This window comes from Benincasa hispida, chromosome 4 (genome assembly GCF_027475165.1).
Source record: "Benincasa hispida cultivar pf3 chromosome 4, pf3_genome.v1.1, whole genome shotgun sequence".
Classification (NCBI taxonomy): domain Eukaryota; kingdom Viridiplantae; phylum Streptophyta; class Magnoliopsida; order Cucurbitales; family Cucurbitaceae; genus Benincasa; species Benincasa hispida.
Window position 1 is genome coordinate 43931916 of NC_143481.1, and position 13444 is coordinate 43945359.

Genomic DNA, 13444 nt, shown 5'->3' on the forward strand with positions numbered 1-13444 from the left:
TATTTTGCTATTACTTGTAAATATTTTGATTCATTTTTCTATATTTGAAAATAATTCTTTATTTTAATTCAATTAATAATGTAATAAATATTAAATTAAATTGATGTTTTCATTTTTTTTCAACCCATTTTCTTTTATCAAAACAAAATTAATTATATTATGAATACCTTTCAAGCTAATGTTTTTTTCTAAATTAATTTTTTCTCGAAATCTGTCTAACATATTGACCACACATGGTTTTCTTGGCCTCTAAGTTCTTTTAGAAATGTTGGGGTGATTTTGGACCCAATAATATAATTGGCATTTAGTGCTAATAGAAATGACAAAGTCAAGAAGAGACCGATACGGGTCAAAAATGGTAACTTACGATCTAAATGGGTATAGGAAAAGGGAGTGGCTGAAGCTAGTGTGGTCAACGTCGGCCCTAACCAAATGCCTAATAAGACATGCTTTGTGCATGGTTCGATCCAAGAGATTGTTTTAGGCCCATAATATGGCTTCAGAAAGTTGCTCGGCCTTGGCCAGTCTAAGGTCAACCCTAACCATTCATGAAACTAGGTATATCTTTTAACCTGTAGGTCATCTAATTATCTTAAGGCGACTTTGAAATCCTAGGGAATAACCTAAGTTAACTTTCTCTATAAAATACATCATTATCACTTTATATGAAGTAACTTAAACTTCTAACTTTTCTCCATTCTGTAATTTTCGTCTCTGACTTTGGTATTGAAATAATTTTTCTTTATTTTGCAGGTTCTTTCTTATCCAAATTATAAATTTACAATTGTTCTCCACGTGAAAAATTTGGTATCAACAAGAAAAGCTCATTAAAATAAATATAATATATTTATATATGAAAAGCTGACTAAAATAAATATTATGATTCTTAGTTACATAAATAAGGTCACGTTTACCGAACCATAATGAAAATTGGTGTCATCGGAATGAGATTTCATTGATGGATGAATTATAATAGGTTTGAATCGCAAACATAATTGAATTTCTTTTGATCGCGTTTACATAGAATATGTATGTATCACATTCTACTATTATCGTTGTTGTTGCTGTTTGACCTTAACAGTAACAACAACGGTAAGAGTAACAATAAATGTGACAAATTCATAATTTTTATATTATTAGAGTAAAATATTTGTAACGGTAATGATAACGGTAAATGTAATGGATACCACGTAATTTTTAACTGCAATAAGATTGAACATCTTTTATTCTTCAATGAGATTACAAATTTAAAGACGGACCTCACATCTTATTATGATTATGGAAAGTAGGTAAACAATAATAAAATTAATCAACTGAGATCCACTTATTACATTACTATTTATTGATGGATTATTTTTTAGTCGGTGTAAACATGACTTAAATGAATTAGAAAAAAAAAAAAAAAAGGAAAATGTTGGGTGGTGGTTTAGGCGGAAAATTCGATCTCAAAGTCAATATAAATAACTAATTAAAGAAAAATGTAAGTTAATATTAAGTATGTATAAGTCCAAGACTTGAGCAATACTCAAAATTGCCGTGTGCTAAGAAAAAAAACCTAAAATTTATTAGAAAATAGTCTCACCATTTTGTGGTATGTATATGTAAGTTTTGAATCATCTTTAATTTTGTAACTAAGGATTATTATTTTCTCACGCTATGGTGGAAGTTTTTTTGGTTATTTTTTCTCTTCAATTTTATTGTTTAAATTACATCCACAATACCTCTAAATTTTTTTTTAGTAGATTTCAATTATGTCTTAAACTTTCAATATTATCATCTACAATTTCATATAAGTAAATTGATATGGTGACTGTAGTAATTATTGCTCGATTGTTTGATTCATACTTTTTATTAATTAGTTACAATATCATTTTGGTCCCTATACTTTAGAGTTAGTAAAATTTTAGTCCATAAACTTTCAAACGTCTAATTTTAGTCCCCACAACTTTAAATAAATCTTATAATTAGTCCCCACTACTAGTTTATTGTGAATTTTTTCATTATTTTTATAAGCCCTCAATCTCTTTCCCCCTTGCTTAAGCTTAAAGTTAGCATGTCAATTTGAACTTAGGAAGTTTTTGGATGGAATTTGGAGAGGAAGGTGGTCTAAGAGTGGAGCATTCATTTGGAAGTGAAAGGGATGAGGAGAAAACTGCTTAAGTGTTAGTAGGAAGGACGGGCATCATGGAGATGGGTGTATAAGACTTTAAAGTTGGAATTTGGTTAAGTGTTGGTAGGAGAAGATTGTACACATGGAAGTATTGGAAGACTGGAATTTGACTAAGTATATCATTGGTAACTATGAGAGTTTTGAACCTAACTTAAATGACCAAACAGAACGCAAACAATCAGCAGAATAAATCGAAAGCAATAAAGAACGAACAACCAGATATATAGTGGTTTGACCAATTTGGTCTACATCCATTTTGAGAACAAATTTGAATCAATTTTATTACGAGCAATGAGGAATTTACAATTACAGATAATCAACAATAATCATCAATCTGTAATTTTGATACCCACTAATAACGAGAGATCCGCACACAACGTCATCTCCGAAACCGAGAACAACCCACTGAAAAACAGCCCAAGTCGAGTGCACTGCCACCCGCCTCTGATCGGTGAACACACGTGCAGCCTCACCGTCGGACACAGCCTACTGCACGTCGGAACACAATTATCGCTGCCAGACGAGAACCGAAAACCACGCCAGACCAACGTCGGACGATACCCACGCTAGACTCTCAGCCTACATGGCGAAAATTGAATCGCCGCCTCTTCGGATGCAAATGTCCACCGTCGAAACCACCGTTTCTGCCTACTGCCAGACGTGATCTTCTACTGCCACGCGTCTATCTAACTTGCCGGAAGTGTGTCTGCCACCACCCCAGCGTCTGCGTGCATCCATTTCAAAAAAATGTGGTTGCCTCTTCTTTTTCTCTTTTTGAGCTTCACTATTTTTCAGCCCTAAAGAAGAGATGGGTTTATTTATAAAATTGTCATTCGCCCATAATTACCTGAATGCCATTGGGCCTTTAATTTCACCAAAAATCCAATAAGTCCACTTAAATTCCTTGTTATTTTTCTATAAATCTCCCTCATAACAAGAATATTTAAGTGCCAAGCTGATTTTCCAAAATCCCTATCATCCAAATTTAGTATTCAACCCATCTAATAGGTATTTAAACCTATGGGCTGGAAAAACCTTGGTTAACATATCTGAAAAATTCTCAACTGTATGAACCTTGAACAGTTTAACATCTTTCTGGGCCACAACTTCTTTGATAAAATGAAATTTAACATCAATATGCTTAGACCATTCGTGATGAGATGGATTCTTTGCAAGATGAATAACACTCTGGCTATCACAACAGACGATAGGAATGAACTTCTGCGGCAATAACTCACCAACTATCCTTTTCAACCACACTACCTCTTTAACAGCTTCACCCACTGAAATATACTACTCAGTAGTAGACAAGTCAACAACTGACTGTAGAGCAACCCTCCAACTAACCACATTACCAAACAAATGAAAAATGTGACCTGATAGAGACCTTGTTTTGTCAAGGTCTGCAACGAAATCTGCATCTGTGAAGCCTTCCAATAGTGCTAATTTATCACAATCTCTGCTAAAACACAATGATCACTGACAGTACCTTTCAAATATCGAAGCACCCATTTAACTGCATTCCAATGCTCCTTCCTAGGATTTGACATAAACCTACTTATCATACTCATAGCATATCCCAAGTCCGGCCTAGTACAAATCATCAAATACATAATACTTTCAACAACATTACAATATGGAATATTAGACATCTCTAACCTTTCTTATTCAGTAATAGTATACTGAGTCGAAGAAAGCCTAAAATGAGATTCTAAGGGTGTCGAAACTGACTTACAACAAGACATATTATATTTCTCAAGCTATTTATGCACATAACTCTCTTGCGAAATGGTTAACAAATCTTTCTCCTTATCTCTTTTCACATCTATGTCTAGGATCCTTTTTAGTTCACCCAAATCTTTCATCTCAAATTCATTACTCAACCATTTCTTAAGATCACAGATTTCAGAATAATCCTTAGACACCAGGATCATATCATCTACATACAGAAGTAGATAAATATATGTACCTTTCTGAGAGAGTTTCCAGTACATGCAGGCATCATATGAGCTCCTGTGAAACCTCTGCTTCAGAATAAAGGTGTCAAACCTGATATACCACTGTCTCGGTGATTGCTTCAGTCCATAGATGGACTTGTGAAGAAGACAAACCATGTCTTCCTTCCTTTCACCTCATAGCCCTTAGGTTGAGCCATGTAGAGCACTTCCTCCAATCTCCATGAAAGAAAGTTGTGGTGATGACCATTTGTTCAACAAACATATCAAAGGAACAATAATAGATAAAATTAATCAAATGGACAAATGTCTCACCACCAGAGAGAAAATCTCATGAAACTTAACTCCCTCTTTTTGAGTGTAGCCCTTGGCTATCAGTCTAGCCTTATACTTAGGCTTACTGTCACCTCTTATACTTGGCTTGATTTTATAAATCCACTTTGACTGAATGAGTTTCTGATTAGGAGGCCTTGGAACCAATGACCATGTCTGATTCTTCTGCAATGAGAACAACTTTGCTTCTATAGCATCTTTCCATTATTCCTTTGAATCAAATATAATTTCCTCCTCAAAAGTAAGAGGCTCAACTTCAATACTGTCAACTGCACAAGTAAGAGCATAAGCAACTAAATCAGCATAACCATACCTCGTAGTAGCCTGCCTCACCCCATGAGGTCTGTCACGTGTAAGCTGATAGTTCTGTAGGTCACTACTACTTGAACTTTCTTCACCGAAAGCTCTCTTATCAATCAAAGTCCTCTGCAGTTGAGGCTGTTTACCATCAGAACTGGATGACTGATCACTGGATTCGCCTGAACTAATTGATGGTCGTGCGTTAGAATCAATTCTAACCTATGTCTCAACCTGATCAACTGTCTACTGTTTCTGTTGCTCTTTGACACAAAATGGCATCTCTGCTTCGTTAAAGATCACATCTCTACTGATAATACATTTATTTATGCTCTCTTCAAAGCACCAAAGTTTATGTCCTTTAACACCCTAAGTATAGCAAATAAACATACATTTCAATGCCCTCTTATTTAGCTTCCCTTCCTTAACATGAACATAAGCTGAACATCCAAATACTCTGAGATGATCCAAACTTGGAGCTTTTCCTGTCCATATCTCTTGAGGAGCCTTTAGGCCTAAAGTGGAAGACGAACTCTTATTAATGAGATAACAGGCTGTTTGGGCAGCTTCCCTCCAAAACTTCAAGGGTAATGAAGCATTTGTCAAAAGGCATCTCCCTCTATAATTGTTCTGTTAAACCTCTCAGCTAAACCATTCTGTCGTGGAGTGTACATAATAGTGAAATTCCTCGTAATTCCCTCAGATTAGAAAAATTTACCAAATTTGTGATTCATAAATTCTAAATCGTTGTCTGTCCTCAGATATTTATCTTCCTGCCTGTTTGGTTTCCAACCTGCTTTTTCCATTCAAGAAATTTCCCAAAAGCTTCATCCTTCTGTTTCAATGGATACATCCACATCTTCTTTGAAAAATCATCGATGATTGATATGAAGTATCTCGAACCACCCATAGAAGGTACCTTTGTAGGACCTCACAAATCTGAATGAACATAATCTAAAATTCCTTTGGTAGAATGTTTCCCTTTCCTAAACTTCACTCTGATAGACTTTTCCATTATGAAAGGTTCACAAAATGGGAGTTCAATGTCTTTAACTTCTCCAAGCAAACCTTGTTGTGAAAGAGCTTGAAGACCTCTTTCACTCACATGAGCTAGTCTGTATGCCATAACATAGACTTATCTATTTCTTTACTAGATGCAATAGCAACACTACCTAAAACTGCAGTGCCCTCCAACACATAAAGGCCATTCCTCAAGGTCCCCTTCAGCTTAACCAAAGAGCCCTTGATAACCTTCCGAACTCCATTCTCGGATTTATAGGAATAACTTGCTCTATCTAATTTTCCCAGAGAAATTAGATTTCGTTTGAGTTCTGGAACATACCTTACATTAGTAAGAATTCTAATCATTCCATTATGTGTCGCAATTCGAACTGACCCAATTTCTTTTACATCACAAGCACGATTATCACCAAACAAAACTGATCCCCCATTATTTTTCTGAAAGTCAATCAAGAAATCTCGATTAGGAGTCATGTGAAATGTGCACCCTGAATCCATAATCCAAGCATCCTGAATATCTCTACTGGACACTATCAAGACCTCTGTTGAATTATACCCATCAGTAACATTTGCTGCACTAGATTCCTCTGTATGTTTGCTGCTTGATGCTTCCTTGCTCTTATTCAAAGGGCAATTTTTCTTAAAGTATCCTTCTTTATGATATAGGAAACACTTTCTGACTTTCCCCTTTGATTTTGACCTGGATCTCGACTCTTTTCCTTTTCTGTTTTTTTTTTCTCACTTCTACCTCTGGTCATGAGTAACTTTCCATCCTTGCGTTCCTTTTTAATCTCGAGGTTTCTCGCTCTCAAGATATCCAACACTATATCCATGGACAATGAATCTCGTCCATATTTAATAGCTACCTTAATTTCTCGATACGATTCAGACAATGAATTTAGAAGAATAACTGCTTGATTTTCATCCGACATCTTTTCACCGATGTTATTAAGATCAACTATAATCTTCTGGAATTTATCTAAGTTCTCTTCTAAGCATTTACTAGAGTTTATCCTATATCCAAAAAATTTCTCTTTTAGATATTATTTATTTGGCAAGGACTTAGTCAAATAAAGACTTTCTAATTTCTTCCATAACTCCACTGTAATAGTGGCCTCATCTACTAGCCTAAGCACTCTATCTGACAGATATAGAATTATCGTCAAATAGGCCATCTCATCCATATCCTTTTTTTCAGCTTCTGTGATTGTTGGCAGAACGTTATTTTCGTCTAAGATTTTGGCTACCTTTTTTTTTTATATCAAAATAGCTCTAAACTTTTTTCTTCATAACCCGAAATCACCTTTCCCATCAAATTTAACAATTTCGAACTGTGTAGACACCGAAGCCATTTGTCAAATTAATTCCAACAAATTATCCTGAACAAAGAATATGCCAGCACACTACCACACACCCTCCTTAGATCGAATGGAGCATTGATACCACTTGTGAGAATTTTGAACCTAACTTAGATGGCCAAATAGAACGCAAGCAATCAGCAGAATAAATCAAAAGTAATAAAGAACGAACACCAAGATATATAGTGGTTCGACCAATTTGGTCTACATCCACTTTGAGAACCAACTTGAATCAATTTTATTACGAGCAATGAGAAATTTACAATTACAGATAATCAACAATAATCACCAATCTGTAATTTTTATATCCACTGATAGCAAGAGATCCGCACACGATGTCGTCTCTAAAACCGAGAACAACCTGCTGAAAAACAGCCCAAGTTGAGTGCATTGTCGCCCGCCTCTGACCGGCAAACACACTTGCAGCCTCACCGTCAGACACAACCTACTCCACGTCGAAACACAATTTTCGCCGCCAGACAAGAACGGAAAACCATGCCAGACCGACGTCGGAAGATACCCACGCTAGACTCCCAGCCTACACGGCGAAAATCGAATCGTCGCCTCGTCGGATGCAAACGTCCATCGTTGGAACCACCGCTTCTGCCTACAATCGGACGTGATCTCCTACCGCCACACGTCTATCGAACTCGCCGGAAGTATGACTGCCACCACCCTGACATCTGCGTGCGTCCACTTCAAAAAAATGCGGCTGCCTCTCCTTTTTCTTTTTTTGAGCTCACGATTTTTCAGCCCTAAAGAAGAAGGTGGGTTTATATACAAAATTGTCATTTGCCCATAATTACAATAATGCCACTGTACCTTTAATTTTACCAAAAAACCCAATAAGCCCACTTAAATTCCTTGTTATTTTTCTATAGTAACGTGCATTGGAATGAGGTTTGAACAAAATTCTGCGTCAATCTTGAGGAGTATCTACTTAGGGTTTGTGTACAACAAGTCATGACTAGGGAAGCTTGCTACATTATCATTAATGGGTATCTTGGGCGCAAGCTTTGAGGAGGTTAGCATGGAATGTCTTAAGAAGTGAGATAGTGTTGAGTAATATAACTAAGGGAAGGCTATTTGAAATACAACTTAAGGAGGGAACATCTTTTGGAGGCACCTTGGTGTTGGATGCATAACTTAAGGAGAGCAAAACCTCATATTGGACATATAATTTAGGAAGGAGTTCCATTCAAGCACAAAGATGTAGCCTCGGATGGATACTCTAAAGAGAAAGAGAAGATGCATAAAGAACATCTTTGACGCATGGCCAATGAAGCCAACTTTGAATGTCTATTCTAGGTGCAACATTGGTTGCAAACTCCCACTTGGAGGAAATGATAACTTGGACGCATAAAGGGGCACCAACACCATTTGACATTTAAGACAATAAGAAGTCTACGGAGGTTAGGACAAAGCTAAACCATGCATTTGAAGGACAAAGACCGAGGAGGATTGGAAGTTGAAAGTATGTCAATGCATGGAAGGGGAGCGTGAAGGATGAACACATGATGGTTGCTTGGAGAAGAATGTTAGGTTGACAGTTGGAAGTAAAGGGGGCTAAATTAGAGGAAATTTGACTAACTCTAAGGTGGACGTGGTTGTATTTGAAGTAGGAAAAAATTGGTGAAGACACCTCAAGGTAGAGTTGTATGCTGGACTATGCATGCTGAGAACATATAGACATGAGGGAAAGGAGGAGCTGGCGCTTGGAGGTGGGCTTTGGGCAAGTATAAATAAAGGAAAGGTGGGAGCTTGGTTCTTCCATTTCACTGGGGTAAAAATAGATTTCCTTAAGCCAAATTAAAGAGAATTGAGTGTAGAAGAGATCCCCAGACTGCCATAAAGATTAGAGGCTGAGAGGGTTGGGAAATTTTGATAAGAAGTGAAGGTCAGGTTGATGCAGAGGGGGGTTGCCCAACGCACACTGCTGTGTGCGTATCCTTGCCCATTCCTGGACACAAGCCCTGCCTCATTGCTCACGTTGTGCACGCATCATCCAAACTCGCCTAACGCATCACGTACCACATGCCCACCTAACCTGTGTTTGTCGCGCGCCCTATACTTAGGCAACCTGCCTCGCGTGCATTGTCCGTCGCATGCCATTAGGCTGCCTGCATATGGACCTGCCCACTTGCTGTCCTATACGTGCAATCAGCACCTCACGCCCATCGGCCCGCCGAATCGCATGCTCGGCCATAAGTGCTACCTATTAGGTGCCAAACATCAAGTTTATCACTAATTTTCAGTTGGTGAGTAAAGTTTGTAGCCAATGAGGTACTTTAAGGATATTTTAGTTCTAAATAAAATAAATATGGTTTCTAAGCTAATGTTAGAATAATTTATGGAAAGTTGAAAATTGGAGGAGTTGGGGATCCGGGTTGAGTCTAGGAAGACTTGGAGGTCGAGAAATCCTTGCCGGTGAATTGTGAGTAGTTTACTTTCATTACTTTGATTAATATATTAGTATAGTATGGTTTGAAAACCTACCATGATTAGTTTATGTACATTTCTAGTGGTTGAACTCTGGATTTAGATAAATATATTTTATCTGTGGTTTGCATGAAAGTAAGTTTTATAATAGAATTATTTACTATCTCTATATAATTTCTATAGAAATAATGGTTAGGATTAAAATCTCTGGATTTGGTAGTAGAACCTATAATTTATTGTGGTTGATGAAAATTTATTTCAACCACTATATAATGTACCCTGTTTGTGTTATTGTGTTTCGAACACATCTAACGGGATGTTGTCAATATGTGTACATAAGACACGAGTTGTATTGGGTACAAGGATTGTTGTTCGGAATTTGGGATGAATTTATGGGGATTTTACAATGGAAATATTGGATCATTGCATTTACATTGATTTCAAGGGTTGTTCCACTATGTTTATATTTTGGAATTAATTTGGGTATTCAATTGTTTTGTTGTGGTAATTTTCTTTAAAAAATGGTTTGAAAGGAAAAGCCTAAGTTTATATTAAAATGTCTCTCATTAGGCTTCTTAGCTCATTCTTTTTGTTTTTGTTCCTCCCTCCTCTTCTCCCCCTTTTGCGGGTAGCGAAAGAGTTCCGAGTGCCACACGAAGTCGAGGTCAACTACTCTATAGGGTTGATTTTGGTCTTAGTTTTTTTTAAAGGATTTTGGGAGTTTGGAATTTGTAAAATAAGTTGTATAGACATTAAACTTTGTTGTAATAGAATAAGATTTTTGGTTAAGTTGTTACTTAGTTTTAAAAGTTTTTGGGTAAAGCAGGTGAATGCGGATAGGAAGTATCACAAAAGGGTAGTATTTGCTCTCTTCACGCCTCCTACTAGGAGAAAGAGTTAAGCCTCAAGGGGGTATGGAAACTTTTTATTTTTTATTAACATTTTCACTATAAACTTTGAAAACATATTCACATATTGTGTTTCTTTGCATAAACATTATTTTTATTATTAACCAATTTCAATAAAAAAATTAACTTTGATGGGTTGTTTGGTTTAATATTTTAAATATGTCTAGGAATTAAGTATGCCTGAGAATAGGAAGTCTTGAAATAAGATTGTTGTAAATCAATGATGACTATATTTGATTGTATATGGGAATGTCATCAAAATATTAGGTAACAAATTAACTTTTTATTTTATTTATAAAATTAATCATGCACACCTCTATATAATTTTGATAGATGAATTGGTAAACAATAAATTCAATTCAAAATTTTGAGCAAAATTAATTATTTAACTATCAAATAATAATATTAATTAAATTATTAATTTCAAATTTTTGTAAAATGAGAAATCTATAACTAAAGTTACTTGATTACATAATTTGATGTATCAATTTGATGAATTTATATAAATATGATGTATTAATTAATAAAACAATCAAAATCAGTTTAAAAATAAAGAGAATATTTTGTAACAATGAATTATAATTAATCAATGATATATTAATAATAATTATTAAAAAATAATCTCATAAAATATTAATCATAATGATAATTAATTAACAACATATATATTTTATTAAGAAATTAATAATATTAATGCATTAGTTCTTTACTTTATTATATAACTAATTAATTAATTTATGAATCTGGAGTAGTTAAATTCAAATATTAAAATTTAAAATTTAATATAAATTTTTAAATCATAAATTTAATATTCATATATTAATTAATCTTAATAATATAAATTAAAAAATACATTCATATATTAAAAAGGGAGAGATGGGCATAAAAAAATCCACACTTTTGGATGTGTATCATCCATGGTATAAAGCTTCAAAACTTGTACCAAACAAGAAAATGTGTATCTCTTACCCATTCTCATCTCAATTCCCTCACTTTAAATGCTTCATGAGAGGCTAAATTTAAGATTAATTAAAAGTACATAGACTAAAATTGGATATTTGAGAGTACAGGAACTAAAGCATCGCAAGCAGCACCTATCTTTTTGCATCCTGAGCCACCAAAATTTCCAATCATAATTTTCCATGTGACAAATTCTCCATATTTCTTTTTTGAATTATTTATTTATTTGTTTGTTTGTGTGTAAGTGCTACGTTACTCTTTTATATAAGTTACGTTTCTCACATACTTCTCTTTTTTTTTTTTACTTTAAAGGAATACTAGGAGTCGGTGGATTAGTACAAATGCATCAAGATATCTTAACTAGATTCATACATCTATAGCACCATTATCATATTTCAAAACCAAGAGATCTATATTGATCAAAAGTGAATGGTACACGGGACAATCTAGAGAAGAGCTCGATCGAAGCAAGTAGTATAAAAGAAAGAGGCCATAAAAATGCCTTCCAATTTAGCGAAATAGTAGATACATTATAATTACAAAAAAGATGAGATTTCACACACCGTTTAGCAGCAAGATAGATAATCTCTTCCCATAGGTGAGAGTTTGGTTTCTCTACCTTTAGAAAATTCTGTTATTCATGAGCTCACACAGATGAGATTTGTTGATAGAATCCTTCTTCTCAAACTTTGTTTGAGGTGGATCAGAATGACAAGAGTATCTTCCAACGTGAACGTTTATCACGTACTTGAATATAAATTGTAGGCTTGAGAGTGATTCTTTTGTCAACCTCAAAATCAACTCTAAAACACGTCTTTAATCCCTCAAAAATTAATTGAATATTTAATTGTTCACTGTTAAATGTAATTTTCATTTCAATAAAATTGGATTTGAATCATTTTTCATAATTTTAAAAATAACAATAATTTTAACCATTTTAAAATCACTTTCAAACTTGCTCTAATTATCCACTTTTTTAAAAGGTGGAATTCAAACCTGTCCTAAAATTCTAAAGCTAGAATATATCCCATGAAAAGTATGTTCATCCCACTCCCCTCTTGAGATTTTCTAGTTATTTTTTTATAATGTGAACTCCTGTACTCATAGATAAAAAGGTGAACTAAATATATTTCATATCGAATCAATAACCAAATATAATGCATAATTTTAAAAACTAATTTTGTCTAAGATTTGACTATAACCTAAATTTAATTTTTTTTTTCTTTGCCTGACTAACACTAATAACAGGAATTTAGAAGGGGAAAAAGATTAGTCATAGAGATTTAAACCAATTCACCATAGTTATTTGATAGTTATTTGTTATTTAGAAAAGGATACCATGGGTCAGTAGGTGCATCAAGAAATATCTCTACTAGATGGAAACATTTTTAGCACCCTCATCATCTCCCAATCAAAGATATATCACACAAAGGAGGGAAAACAAGAAGTTCAAGGAGGGCTAGAGATAAGCAGGGGCGACATAGCAAAAATCAAAAGTTACAAAAAAAGTCTGAAGATTTAGGTAATGGTTGAAGGTCAATAATCTTTGAAGAGCTCGTTTCTATGAGACGAGCAATCCAATGGAGAGTAGTAGACATCTTCCAAAGGCTAGTGGTGCTTTCGTTAAAGTCTTTGAAAGTGCAAATGTTTCGCTCATTCCAAATACTCAATAAGACCATCGTTGCTGTGTTAAAGAAGATGATCCCTTTTCTGGAATCCTTTCTGATCGTACAGAGGCCTTCACATGGCTCTGGATAGAGTTATAATTTTTGTAGCAACCCAACAGATTATTCATCAATGTCCAGAGGGTAGAAGCCAAATTGCAATGAATAAAGATGTGCTCCATGGTTTCAGGACACCAATTTGGATTAAACACATGCTTTGGAAGTTTATTTTTTATGCAACACTTTCAGTGTCTATTCTTTGATGGGAGAGTCCAAATGAAAAACTTACATTTTTTTGGAAATGTTGGCCTTCCAAAAATTCTTATACATGTTTGAGCAC